A 13,077-nucleotide genomic window follows, 5' to 3' on the forward strand; every position below is an offset into this window, starting at 1 on the left:
GAGTGCAAATGATGATATGCAATTATTTTGCAAAACATGTCTTTTTCACCAAGAAGGTCCATACAGATTCCAGAGGAAGATATTGATAAGATCAGTGACTGGTTAAAATGTATGTTGACATGGAGGTTTTACAATGTGGTCACATGTTGATTGGTCAGTTTGTAAGTGGTAAACTTTGCACTTTCTCTTTTCCTGCTCTGCTTCTCTCCTGCTCTGCAGTCTATCTTCTCTGGCTCTACTGCTGTCAGGCTCTTGTTGGGGCCTACTCTCTTCTTTCCTACTCTCCTCTCTTTGTCTCTCTCTCCCCCTGTCTTTCTGGTAACTTCATTTTACATTTAAGTTGGGTGCAATTAATATCATGTTTGTATCAATTCATGCTTTATTCCGTTATAAAGTTATTTTGTAACTGATTCAGTTGTAATCGTAGCAAATTGTTGTTGTTAAATAATTAATGTGTATATAAATAAATAAACGTCTAAACATAGACATCTTGGCTAAAACAAAGCTAAAATTGGGCTGTCAGTAAAAATCAAATAGACGTCTAAGAATAGGCCAAAATTAGAATGAAAAGAAATGAATGACTACACATATAAGTCTGTCTAATCTGTCTATTTGACAACTAGTCTAGTTTTGGGCTATTCTTAATTGTCTGTCAGACTTTCACTTTCAACAGCCCAAGTTTAGCCTTGTTTTAGCCAAGGTGTCTACGTTTAGATGTCTATTAAACACAAAATTGCTAGCTGGGTTAATTGCTCCATATTGCAATACAATACAATCACATATTAGCAACACTCTCCCACATTTTCAGCTATTTTGGCTGCCTTTATTTTCGTTTTTGTTATATAAGATTGCAGAATGATGGTTTGGCTAAATGTAGTTTTTTACCATCATACCGATAATTTTTAAGTCATTCTGCAAATCTACAGTCCGAACCTCTGTAGTTTAAACCATTCCTACATGAACAATAGTAAAATGCAATTCTATCATAGTTACATAAGCATCAAAATTTAACTGATAATGTATAAAATAAGTGCTGGATAGTTAAGGTTTAAGTTGTATTCTGTTGTTGGTTACAAGTTAGATGTAAATATTGTAACTGGTATTGTAAATTATTTATCTTATGCAATGCATATGACTTCTTTTGACATAACTTTTTTTTTCTACAAATTCAGAAGCATGGACATCACATTTTCATTATCGGTTTGTGAATTTTCAAAGTTAAATGACACACACAGTATAATGTGTTAAGAAAAAAAAAATGAAAAGGAAAAGAAGTTTGTATGGACAAATTTTCTGGTAGTTTATAGATGTTTACTCAGCACTTTTTAAAAAACCAAAACCTGCAAACTCTTTAGGCGATGTATTTTGCCCATTTATTTACAATGTTTTGGAACCAACCTTTCGAAAATAGTTTTCAAAAACAATGCTGTTTTCCTGCTTTACAACAAAAAAACGTTTTTTTGTTTTTGTTTTTTTTTAAACAGAGACCTCATGCACATCCATATTACTTGTTTGGTCTACAGTCATGTTTGAGTACTTTAGTACAACATGGAAGGCAACGGAAGGCAAACTTGCAACCTTTAGCTAAAAAAACTAATGCTGTCACTGTGGGGGAACATATTATGCTATTGGGTCATGTAATCACAGAAGCATTTTTCCCCAAGCATATTCTTTTCAGTTGTCAACAGAAGCACTGCATTCTTTAGAATACCAGCGGCTGGCGAGCCGCAGAGCATCTGTTTCACACAGCGTTTACCATTATTTAATTGTCCTTACAGTTGCAGAAAGACTGACAGCTGAGCATTTTTGGAAGAGCACTGGCATTTTCAGCTGTGCAAATACACTTTGAGCGCCCACGTGCCCTTACTTTATCATTGCTTTGTCAATAAACATATAAAATTACTCAAAAGCAGTTGGTAGATTGAGTAGAAAAAGTCAAGATATATTGGGAAATGCTGAAACCACCTTTTGATGGTATAATGACTTTTGCAGAATCATAACTGAATCTTTGGAAGAACATGCTTCAGCCTAAATTTTAGTGAAACTGGTAAAAATGTACTTCAATATATGTTTGACTGCAGTTTTTAGGATAAATTAACACCATTGGGCAATATGACACTAATATTTGCTCCTTTTCACACTAATGATACATACAGGGACATATTATTGAAACTTTTTTTGCACAACAGCAAATAAATATTACAAACAACTATGTTGTGTTAAAAATGTCTATGATTTGTAATTGAATGCATTCATTTCATCTATCTATCTATCTATATATGGACAAACTTTTTTTGTGGTCAGCTTGCATGGTTTTTTGCATTTTTACTTTTGATGCAGAATTCTCAGGCTCAAACATGGTGAAGCATGATTCCACAAAACATAATACAATTTAGGTAGAACTATGCGCTGTTCTCTTATGATTGCTTTTAAAACATCTATTTGTTACATTTAGGTTAGTGCTTTGCTAGGTGATCTGTACAACAAGCCCTACCTTCTTGTGGACATGTACATGAAGAATGTGTATTTGACACATACACTCACTGGCCACTTTATTAGGTACACCTTACTAGTACTGGATTGGACTCCCTTTTGCCTTCAGAACTGCCTTAATTCTTCATTGACATGGAAGTATTAAGCAGTTGCTGCTGATTAGTCGGCTGCACATTCAGGATGCAAATCTCCCATTCCACCACATCCCGAAGGTGCTCTATTGGATTGAGTTCTGGTGACTGTGGAGGCCATTTGAGTACAGTGAACTCATTGTCATGTTCAAGAAACCAGTCTGAGATGATTCACGCTTTATGACATGGCGCATTATCCTGCTGGAAGTAGCCATTAGAAGATGGGTACACTGTGGTCATAAAGCAATGGACATGGTTAACAACTATACTCAGGTAGGCTGTGGCGTTGACACGATGCTCAATCGGTACTAATGTGCCCAAAGTGTGCTAAGAAAAAATACCCTACACCATTTCACCACCACCACTGGCCTGAACCGTTTATACAAGGCAAGGTGAATCCATGCATTTATGTTGTTGATGACAATTCTGACCCTACCATCTGAATGGTTCAGCAGAAATCAAGACTTGCCAGACCCGGCAATGTTTTTTCAATCTTCTATTGTTCAATTTTAGTGAGCCTGTGCGAATTGTAGCCTCAGTTTCCTGTTCTTAGCTGACACCTTGTGTAACACCCGGTGTGGTGTTCTGCTGTTGTAGCCCATCCGCCTCATGGTTGGACGTTTTGTGTGTTCAGAGATGCTCTTCTGCATTCCTCAGTTGTAACGAGTGGTTATTTGAGTTACTTTGGATTTCTATCAGTTCAAACCAGTCTGGCCATTTTCCTCTAACCTCTGGCATCAACAAGTTACTTGTGCCCACAGAACTGCCACTCACTGGATATTTTCTTTTTTTTCGGACCATTCTCTGTAAAGCCTAGAGATGATCAGCAGTTTCTAAAATACCAGCCCATCTGGCACGAACAACAATCCCACATTCAAATCACCTTTCTTCCCCATTCTGATGTTTGGTTTAAACTGCAGCAGATCGTTTTGACCATGTCTACTTGCCTAAATGCACTGAGTTGCAGCCATGTGATTGGCTGATTAGATATTTGCATTAACAAGCAGTTAGACAGGTGTACCTAATAAAGTGGCCAGTAAATGTATAACCAAACGTACAATTTATTTATTTGTCTCAAAAATGTGGACAGCGCTCTCTATTGGATTGGATGTCATTTGAAATGTGCAACAAAAGATTCCAGCAGCAACATATTTTGTTTTGCAAAATTGTAGGCACATATTTCCAACGAGCTATGTTGGAAATTTAAAAAGTTTTAAACTAGTTGCTTTTCATGCTGAAGTAGTTTTGCAACATATGTTTATAAATACACAATGCGACATGACATTTCACCCCTTTTAAAATGCCATTCACAGGGCATTTAAAATGTGAAGTCTTTCTGTATAGATCTTGGCTGTGCAGATATTTAATGTTCATTTCCCGTCTCAAGCTATGCACTGTCAACACCATCCTAAATGTTTTCACACCGTGCACCCTTCAACTTCTGTCTGAACCAGATCAACAATATAAATCAAGCTATTAAGCTATTATGCTACTGCACAGGTCTATGTGATGGAGAATATTAGGGGAGTTACCGTGAACACTCTCACACTAGTTAACAGCTGCGATCCATGTGACCCTGTATGCATGACTAACAAAATAATGGCATGCTCTGAATCGCATGCCAGGCCCGGATCCTCACAGGAAGCCCACTGCGGCGCTCGCTACCCTGTTTCGCTCCAGTTGTCATGGTATACGCTAGTCATAAACAAATGCAGTGATATCGCCACAGTCTATGTACAGTAGATACAGTGTGATGGCAGAATAACATGATACAGCATACAACATGATTCATTTTGTGTCCTGAAATCATCTAAACTGGTGGAGTTTGAGTGATTGGTTCCATTGTGAATACAAAGTAAAAGATAGAAAGTGGAGAAAAGCTGGAGTTTCTTAGAAGTCTAAATCTCTTCCATGTTTACATAAAAAAAAAAACAAAAAAAAAGCACTCTCTATGGATTAATATGCTTAGTGGAAGTTCTGCTTCTCTGAAGACGACTGATAAGAAGTAAATGCGTATAGTAGTGTAATGTTGTTGCGGTCTGACAGAGAAAGCCACACTTTCAAATATCATGATAGATGTACACTTTGTTTGATCATAGTATTTCACAAACCTTAATAAAGGTTACCCACAAAAAGAAACTATATACACCTTAAAGCTTAAGCTTTTTTTGATTTCGGATTTCAAGTAAACCCTAGAAAAAGGTTTGCTTTACTGTGCAGAGGAGTGTTGTGATATAGATGAAAGGTGGGATAAAGGAGAAGTATTAAACTTTTCTTTCCATTCACTTTCACATATATGCATGTGTGATCATCATACCCATGCAAACATGAATTTCAACATTGCATTCAGCATTTTTAAAAGTATTATAAGTGTAAACTATTATGATTGTCTGTGGAAATGTCTGCATGGAAAATCAGATATGACCACAGTTTCTGACTTCTGAACAGTCAAAGGTGTGGTGAAACCTATTTGCTAGTGGGTAAAGCTGGTATCAGGGTGTTGTTTCAGTCTAGATACTTTATTTGTCCAATAAAACTCTTTAACCAATTTTGTAAAATAATATATATATATATATATATATATATATATATATATATATATATATATATATATATATATATATATATATATATATATATATATATATATATATATAAAATTTTATATTTTTTAATGAGGTTTTCAGATATTTTTACTTAGTTTGATTGATGTGAGTTTAGATGATTAGAACAGTTCATTTAGCTAAAATAAATAAATGAAATAAGGCAGAAAGGACGTAGAAAGAAGGCCAGAACTAGGAGATCTGTCCTCAATACTTGCTGCATTTAAGCGTGCTTAGCCAAAAAAGGAGATGGTTCAAGGACAGATGTCTCATTTTGGTATCCACATCAAATTAATGTTACAAATGTGATTTTAAATATAAAAAATGCCATTATAGTGTCTAATTAAACATGTGTCAGAGCATGACAGAAATAATGTTTCATTACCATGCAAATTACATGGTCACACTTGATGGTCTGTTTGTTGAATATAAGTTACATTACATCTACAGTACATACCAACTAATTCTCATTAGATTATAGACTGTTAGGTTGGGGTTAGGATTAGTATAAGTTGACATCTACTTGCTAAGTTTCTTATAGTCAGTTTAATGTCTGTTAAAGGAGCAATATCAACAGATAGTAAGCAGACAGTCTACTAAATAAACCATCAAAATAAAGTGTTAACAAATATATTTTCAACAATTATCAATTATATGTACATTTAAAATATGTAACCGATAAAGTCTTCATACTAAATATTATTAAATAAACTGATTAAAAAGCCCACAAACCTAGTTGTTTAAAAGACAATGGCAAAGTATAAAGGAGAATTAATATTTTATGGTTACACTGTGAACTCTGGAGTTTTTACTATGTTAGCAAATGATTCTTACATACACGTAACAAGATTTTGGGGAGATTTAAAGTATTGTTACACTTAATGACATTTAAATGGGTGGTTTTTTTGTAAATCATGATAAAAATGTATTAGAGTTAGTGAATAAATAAATAAATCAGAAAATCTGAAAGCTGCATTGCTATTTTATTGTTTTGAATCTCCCTTTTACCTTTGAGCCAGGTGTATTTACTTCTGGTGTTTTATGAGTTGACAAAAAAAAAAACAACTAATAAATGACTAAAATATTACAAACAAAATAAATAAAATACTTACTAAACAGGAAATCATATTCTATAGTTTACTTGAATTATATTTATTTGAATTATACCAATCAACAGAGATAAGAGAACATTTTGTGCTTCAAACAAATGTAGCCCTAAATTAATTTAGATTTGATTAAGACACAGTGGTTCTCATTTAACTGTTTTCATGCAGAAAGATTGCTCTATAAAATTAACATATATTATATAATAAACAAATCTCATAAAAGTGTTATTTTAGAGAATGTTATTGCCTAAAAGTGTTATTTTAAAGATGGCAACCACACTAAGGCCTGTGTGTGTGTGTGTGTGTGTGTGTGTGTGTGTGTGTGTGTGTGTGTGTGTGTGTGTGTGTGTGTGTGTGTGTGTGCGTGTGTGTGTGTGTGTGTGTGTGTGTGTGTGCGTCAGTGAACTTCAGAGAGGTGAGTTTGTATGGAATGCATTTATAAGGTCATAGTCTGTGCATGTTTTATGTAAATTACTAACTTGTGGGAACACATTCTACCATTAAAACTAAAGGTAGGAACAGACAGAAGTGTGTGTTTACTTGTTGTGTGAATCTGTTAAGAAACATTAAATAAATAGTTTACCCAAAATAAAAGCCCTGCCACCTTTTATTCACCCTTTATTTGTTCAAAACATACTTTGAGGTTTTTTTCTTGTTGAACACAAAAGAAGATATTTTGAGAAATGCTAGTTAGAATGACACATTGACTACCAAAATTGATGAAAATTCATCAGCAACCAATCAAAATTGTGTTTAATAGAAGAAAAATAAAAAAATAAAATAAAGATTTAAATAAAGGTATCAACAGGTTTCTTAGCTTTTCTAACTTATTAGCTAATTTATTAGCTTTTCATCTCTTCACAAAACACCTGCAGTTTCCTCAAAAGCTCCTACAATAATATTGGGGAAAAATAATATGCTTTCTTTTGCAAATACATCTGAGGCCTGTTTCAGTAAGCAGGTTCAACCAATGTGACTTTTAAACTTGAACTTGAGTTCACTTGAGTTTTCGGTTTCGGTTTCATAATAGCTGATCTGAGTTAGGTCAATCAACTTTGAGTAGACCAACTCAGAGTTAAGCCTGATTTATACTTCTGCGTCAGGTGACCGGCGTAACTCACGGCGCAGGCAACGCGCGTGGCTGTGCATTTATACTTCTGCGCGCTGTCTCTGTCGGCCTGCATTAACACTTCCGAAACGCTAGTTGGCAGTGAGGTGTAAATGTTCCTCTGTGTTGAGTTTCTTCTCTGCTTTTTTGCTTTTCCTGAACACTTCCGGGATGTACAAGTGGCTCAAACTCGCTCATTTTGAGGCAGGAACCGGCGGACATGCAACAACTTTAACTATGAGGTAAACACAAAACAAAACTTTCCATCCGGAGCTACTTCACGGGACTCCACACTTGTAAACAATCGCTCGTGTGGTGTCGCGCCATTCGCACGGCTCTCGGTCCCGCCCAGACTCGTCAGCGCTACCAAGCCGACCAATCACAGAGCTTACGCTACGCGTCGTTGCGTTGTGTAGTTACATTTTTTGAGAGGTGCACGTCAGTGACGGTGATGGCCACGGTAAAGGGCTATGCATCAGCGCCGTAGCATACGCCGGTGTTTGACGCAGAAGTATAAATCAGGCTTTAAGCACACACACTGTGACTATAAAAAGGCATTATCAATTGAGCGCAGAAATTACGAGTGCCCATGAAAACATCTGAAAAAAAGAGATCTCCATTTCTTTCTCCAGCTTATCTTGATGTGCTTAACGGAAACGGAAAACCCAGAGTTTCTCTCATTTCAGGGTTAAAATACTCTAAGTTTTCACTTAACATCCTTTCTGAAACAGGCCCATTTTGGTGTATGAATACATTGTAGCTGTTTTTGTAGCCTGTGGCTTTAAATGCAAATGAGCTGCTTCTCCCCGCCCACTGTTGCCACATGCTTGTCTGCTTCTCATTATGCGTTACGTCAGATAAACAGCACAGTGACAGACTTGGATGAAGCTGAAATACAGCTCATTAGTCAAAAAAAACCTAGTAAAAACCTAGTTTATTTGATGTATTGTGGTGGAGTTTATTTAAGCCTTTCTGAAATGATGTCTCACACAAATGCTGTTTGCAGTATACACACACACACACCGACATATACAACCCAGGCTCATTCTGAAAACGTAGTCCCGTAGACGCTTCTGGAGACCGCGAAATACGTCCCCAGAGGCAGAGGTCTCGAATGTCTCTCGCCACTGCTGTTCTCCCCCGTGCTGTTCTCACGTATCCCATCAAAGGCCCCTGTCGAACGACCATCTATCTGACTGACTGAATGATTGACTGGGCGACTGGCCAATCGTCCGACCCACCATCCTCCTTCTTCCCTAAACCAACCAGTTTTACCGATTGACCCGCGACCCGCCCACCCGCTTACTTCCCTTAACCCACAATTTACAAAAGATGTCCAGAAAAAGAAAAGCCCTCATCTGATTTTTACCTCGTTTTCAGATTTTACCACATTCTCACCCTGTTATTTACTTGTTTATTTTTTGGATTCTGTTTTGTCTTACCTAATTTCTGGAACCACTCTTCCCCGGACTCAAACACGGTCGTCGTCATCGTGGTCAGCTTCTCTCAAGTCCGCCAATGTACATGACGAGCTAACTGAAAGCAGGAAAGCCCTCCACACAAAGGTCAGCGGTAAGTGCAAAAAACGAAAGGCATCATACCCCTCCAGTATCGTTAGTTTAAAAAATGATATTTAGCCATACATACCTCCGGCTACATAAATAGCGGCCCTCAAAAACGTCCGCGGGACTACATTTTCAGAGTGAGCCTGGGTTGGACATTTATATGTGTGTTTACTGATGGTGATTATAGCGGTTAAGAATGACAGCAACTTTTCTGTCTTTATTATAAACACGCTCTGTTTTAAAAACGTTTTAAACTTATAAAAATCACAGAGAGTTGTAACAGATGTTTAAATCCCAGTTTATTTGCAAAAAATGTTCTGTGAATGTGTGTACATGTTATTATAGAAATATGGTACCAGTCAATCAATTCAGTGCGTGTGGAAAAATGCATGTTGCTGTGGGCCTCACTGGGATTTGGGTCCTATTTTAACATCGAAATTTTTAAAAAAGAGACTTGTTGGGTTTATATCACTCCAATGTGACAATGGACATACTATATACCAACACACAGTTCTGTCCAAACAGCTTATAAAAGTTGATTTTCATTATAGTTTTTTTCTCCATGTTGTTTTTAGTTATTTATTTTTATTTATTCATTCAGTTTATTTTTGGCTTAATCACTTTATTTATAAGCGGTTACCACAGCAGAATGAACCGACAATTTATTTAGCATATGTTTTACTCAGCGGATGCCCTTCCAGCTGCAGCCCATCACTGGGAAACACCCATACACTCATTCACACACATACACAACGGACAACTTAGCTTATTCAATTCACCTACAGTGCATGCCTTTGGACTGTGGGGGAAACCGGAGCACCCGAAGAAAACCCTCGCGAACAAGGGGAGAACGTGCAAACTCCACACAGAAATACCAAATGACCCAGCCGGGGCTAGAACCAGCGACCTTCTTGCTGTGAGGTGATCGTGTTACCCACTGCGCCACCATGGCGCCCTTATTTATTTGTTCATTTATTCACTATTATACAATACATTTTTAAATTGGTTTACAGAAAACTACCCATTAAAATTGCCTCAAAAAGATTTAAAACCACATGAGAGAGAATAATTTCTGAGGTAATTTTCATCTTTGGGTCAACTATCTCTTTAATACTCAAATAAATTCACTAGTTTTTCACATTATTAGTGAATGAAACCCTGTGTTAAGAAAAAATGAATTTAAAAAATGTGCAAAAGCTATTGAACTTTATATAACACAATGATTACAATATGTATGACACAGCCTTCCTTATGTTGCAGTTATATTGTGTTTGCCAAAGTTCAGTTAAAGTCTATCGATGCCTTGCAGCGAGCAGGAAGGTGTGAGGAACCGTAACGCCACGACTCAGTGGCAGATACAACCCAGAGACATCAGGGAGAACAGGCGAAATGACAGTAATCCAAGCTATCAATTACTCTGACACATTGCACGCCTGTGGTGTTCATTATATACACTCGCTGGCCTGAGAGATCTGCGGCCATTCATCAGCACTGTGAGTGAGTCTCAAGGCTGATGTGCGAGCCGCAAATGAGATTTTCTAATTACTCTCGCAATTTCTTTGATCGAAAGGGGGTAAACCGGGGGCATTAATTGAGAAACGCGTTCCAATGGATTACTTTGTTTATTTGACACTTGTGAAAATATGGAGCTCGCATAAAGCTCATGCTCCAGCTGGAATAAGAGTTCTCTCTTGAAGACAAAAAGTAGGCTAAGCCTGAGAAAAATATAAATAAATGGACACAAATAAAACTCTTTGTGTACTATACACAACAAAAAAACACTGCTCGCACTGTTGTATTCTGGGTAATTGTAACCAGAGGGTATACTTCAAAAGAGCATAGTCAGTTCTGTACACATCTGTTTACCTCTCAAACCTGAAATTAGATAAAAGTGACAGTGCAAACAGCTACATTGTAATATGGCCAAAGCAGGCAGTATGCAGCATTGTATTGAATTGACTCACGAATCCTCACATTAGTAAACCTATTTACAGGTGCATCTTGTGTTTCCAACCCCTCTGGTGACATCTTGCTTTTTGCCTCATTTTTTATTTTCTCTAACTAGTTTACCACGATAGTGAGTCAACTTGCCCCTTGGCTTTGCAGGATTATTATCGTCACTCGAATGACTTATCGGTGCATCTCAATCAGCTGCCTGGTTAGGGCATTTATCATTGAGTCCGACATTTAAGGGCTCTTTCAATTGCAAAGTCCTCCCAACGATTGCTAAGGCTGCACAATATATACAGTTGAAGTCAGAATTATTAGTCCCCCTAAATTATTAGCCCCCTGTTTATTTGTTTTCTCGAATTTCTGTTTAAAGGAGAGAAGATTTCTTCAACACATTTCTAAACATAATAGTTTTAATAACTCATTTCTAATAACTGATTTTTTTTTAATCTTTGCCATGATTACAGTAAATATTTTACTAGATTTTTTTTCAAGACACTTCTATACAGCTTAAAGTGACTTTTAAAGGCCTAACTAGGTTAATTGGGTTAACTAGGCTAGTCAGGGTTATTAGTCAATTGATTGTATAACGATGGTTTGTTCTGTAGACTATCGAATAAAATTAGCCTAAAAGGGCTAAAAAGTTTGTCCTTAAAATGTTGTATAAAAATAAAAAATAAAAACTGCTTTTATTCTAGCCAAAATAAAATAAATATATAAAAAAATATTATCAGACATACTGTGAAAATTCCATTGCTCTGTCAAAAATAATTTGGGAAATATTTAAAAAAGAAAAAAAAATCAAAGGGGGCTAATAATTCTGACTTCAACTGTAGTTTTAGGGCAAGGAATGGAAAGTATAGTTCTGAACACATGCTATTTGTGGATTAATTGTATATTTGCAAAGGTTTTTAAAGCCTGCTATATTGTGATAACATTTCAAGCAGGTTTAAAGTATTCAAGTGCAAGAAATAATGTTAACTGCAATGTTTGTGGCTTTAACAAAGATTAATTGTTTTTATTTTAAACAGTGAAGACTGCTGTGCTATTTTTCCATTTGATTATTCAATTTCTGTACCTGAATAGCCTACCGCTAGACTCCCTAGATAAACAAAAACTATGTTTTATTTATTTTCAATTTTGTTCTTTTTTTATTTGTCTTTACTGTAATTTGTATATTTTATGCAGATGCACTCCTCTACAAAATCACCCCATTCATTCTGGAATAATGAATTCTTTCCAAATGGAGCAATTTACGTCATCTGCTGAAATTGTTTTATTTCGCAATATATTAAAGAAAAACAAACATTACAATGTCCCCTTTTCCCTGCAAAATCATGCAGCCCTTATGTCTGATGCACACTAACAATAATTCTGAGGCATTAGGAATAAAGCATGCAAGCCAACTCAACACACACCACTGCCCACCCATTAAGTAATTAACTAATTAATTAAATTTGAAGATATATTTCTATATTATGCAGATAGTGGCCATAATATTAGCTACATTGCCTTATTTGAATTCATGATTGAAATGTTGCTATCCCAGCAGGCACGCATCATTATAAGATGATAATATTAGGTTAGATTTAGGTCATGATGTCAGGGTAACCAAAATTCAATGTCAAGCCAGCATCTAAGGACAACGTTATTTTGACGTCCAAAACGACATTAAATTACGTTGGTTTTTGGTTGTGTCGGAAAGTGACCAAAATCCAACGTCTGATAGATGTCATAGTGATACCGTCCAAACAACATCAAGGTGTAACATATTTAGACGTTGATATTTGGTTGATTTTAGGTTGGATGTTGACATTGATGTCAACCTGATTTTCATTTCCAAACAAAATCCAATCTCCCCATGATGTTGGGGTATGTTGGGGTACAACACCAATATATTGTCATGTTGAAGTCCTGTGCCTGCAAGGATGATATGTAACACTCAAAGTATGCATATAATTAGCAATGAATATAAATATGGGAAAATTACAACTATATCTCAGAGAAAAGTGTAAATATTTCATGTTTGGGAAATAAATGTGATTTAATTTCTTTTTTAAAAAATGTTTTAAAAAGCAACCATTATAATGCCTCTAATTTGACAAAATGTTAGCGAATTAC

The 13,077-nt window shown here is 36.1% G+C and overlaps 2 long non-coding RNA genes across 2 annotated transcripts in view; one reads left to right on the plus strand and one right to left on the minus strand.

Annotated features, from left to right (window-relative positions):
* LOC147841783 (uncharacterized) overlaps positions 1-13,077 on the minus strand; it is a 751,871-nt gene that overhangs the window by 726,264 nt on the left and 12,530 nt on the right. The window lies entirely within an intron of this gene.
* LOC147841789 (uncharacterized) overlaps positions 1-13,077 on the plus strand; it is a 227,344-nt gene that overhangs the window by 151,213 nt on the left and 63,054 nt on the right. The window lies entirely within an intron of this gene.

This window comes from Danio rerio, chromosome 11 (assembly GCF_052040795.2).
Source record: "Danio rerio strain M-AB ecotype USA chromosome 11, GRCz13ab, whole genome shotgun sequence".
NCBI classification, from domain to species: Eukaryota; Metazoa; Chordata; class Actinopteri; order Cypriniformes; family Danionidae; genus Danio; species Danio rerio.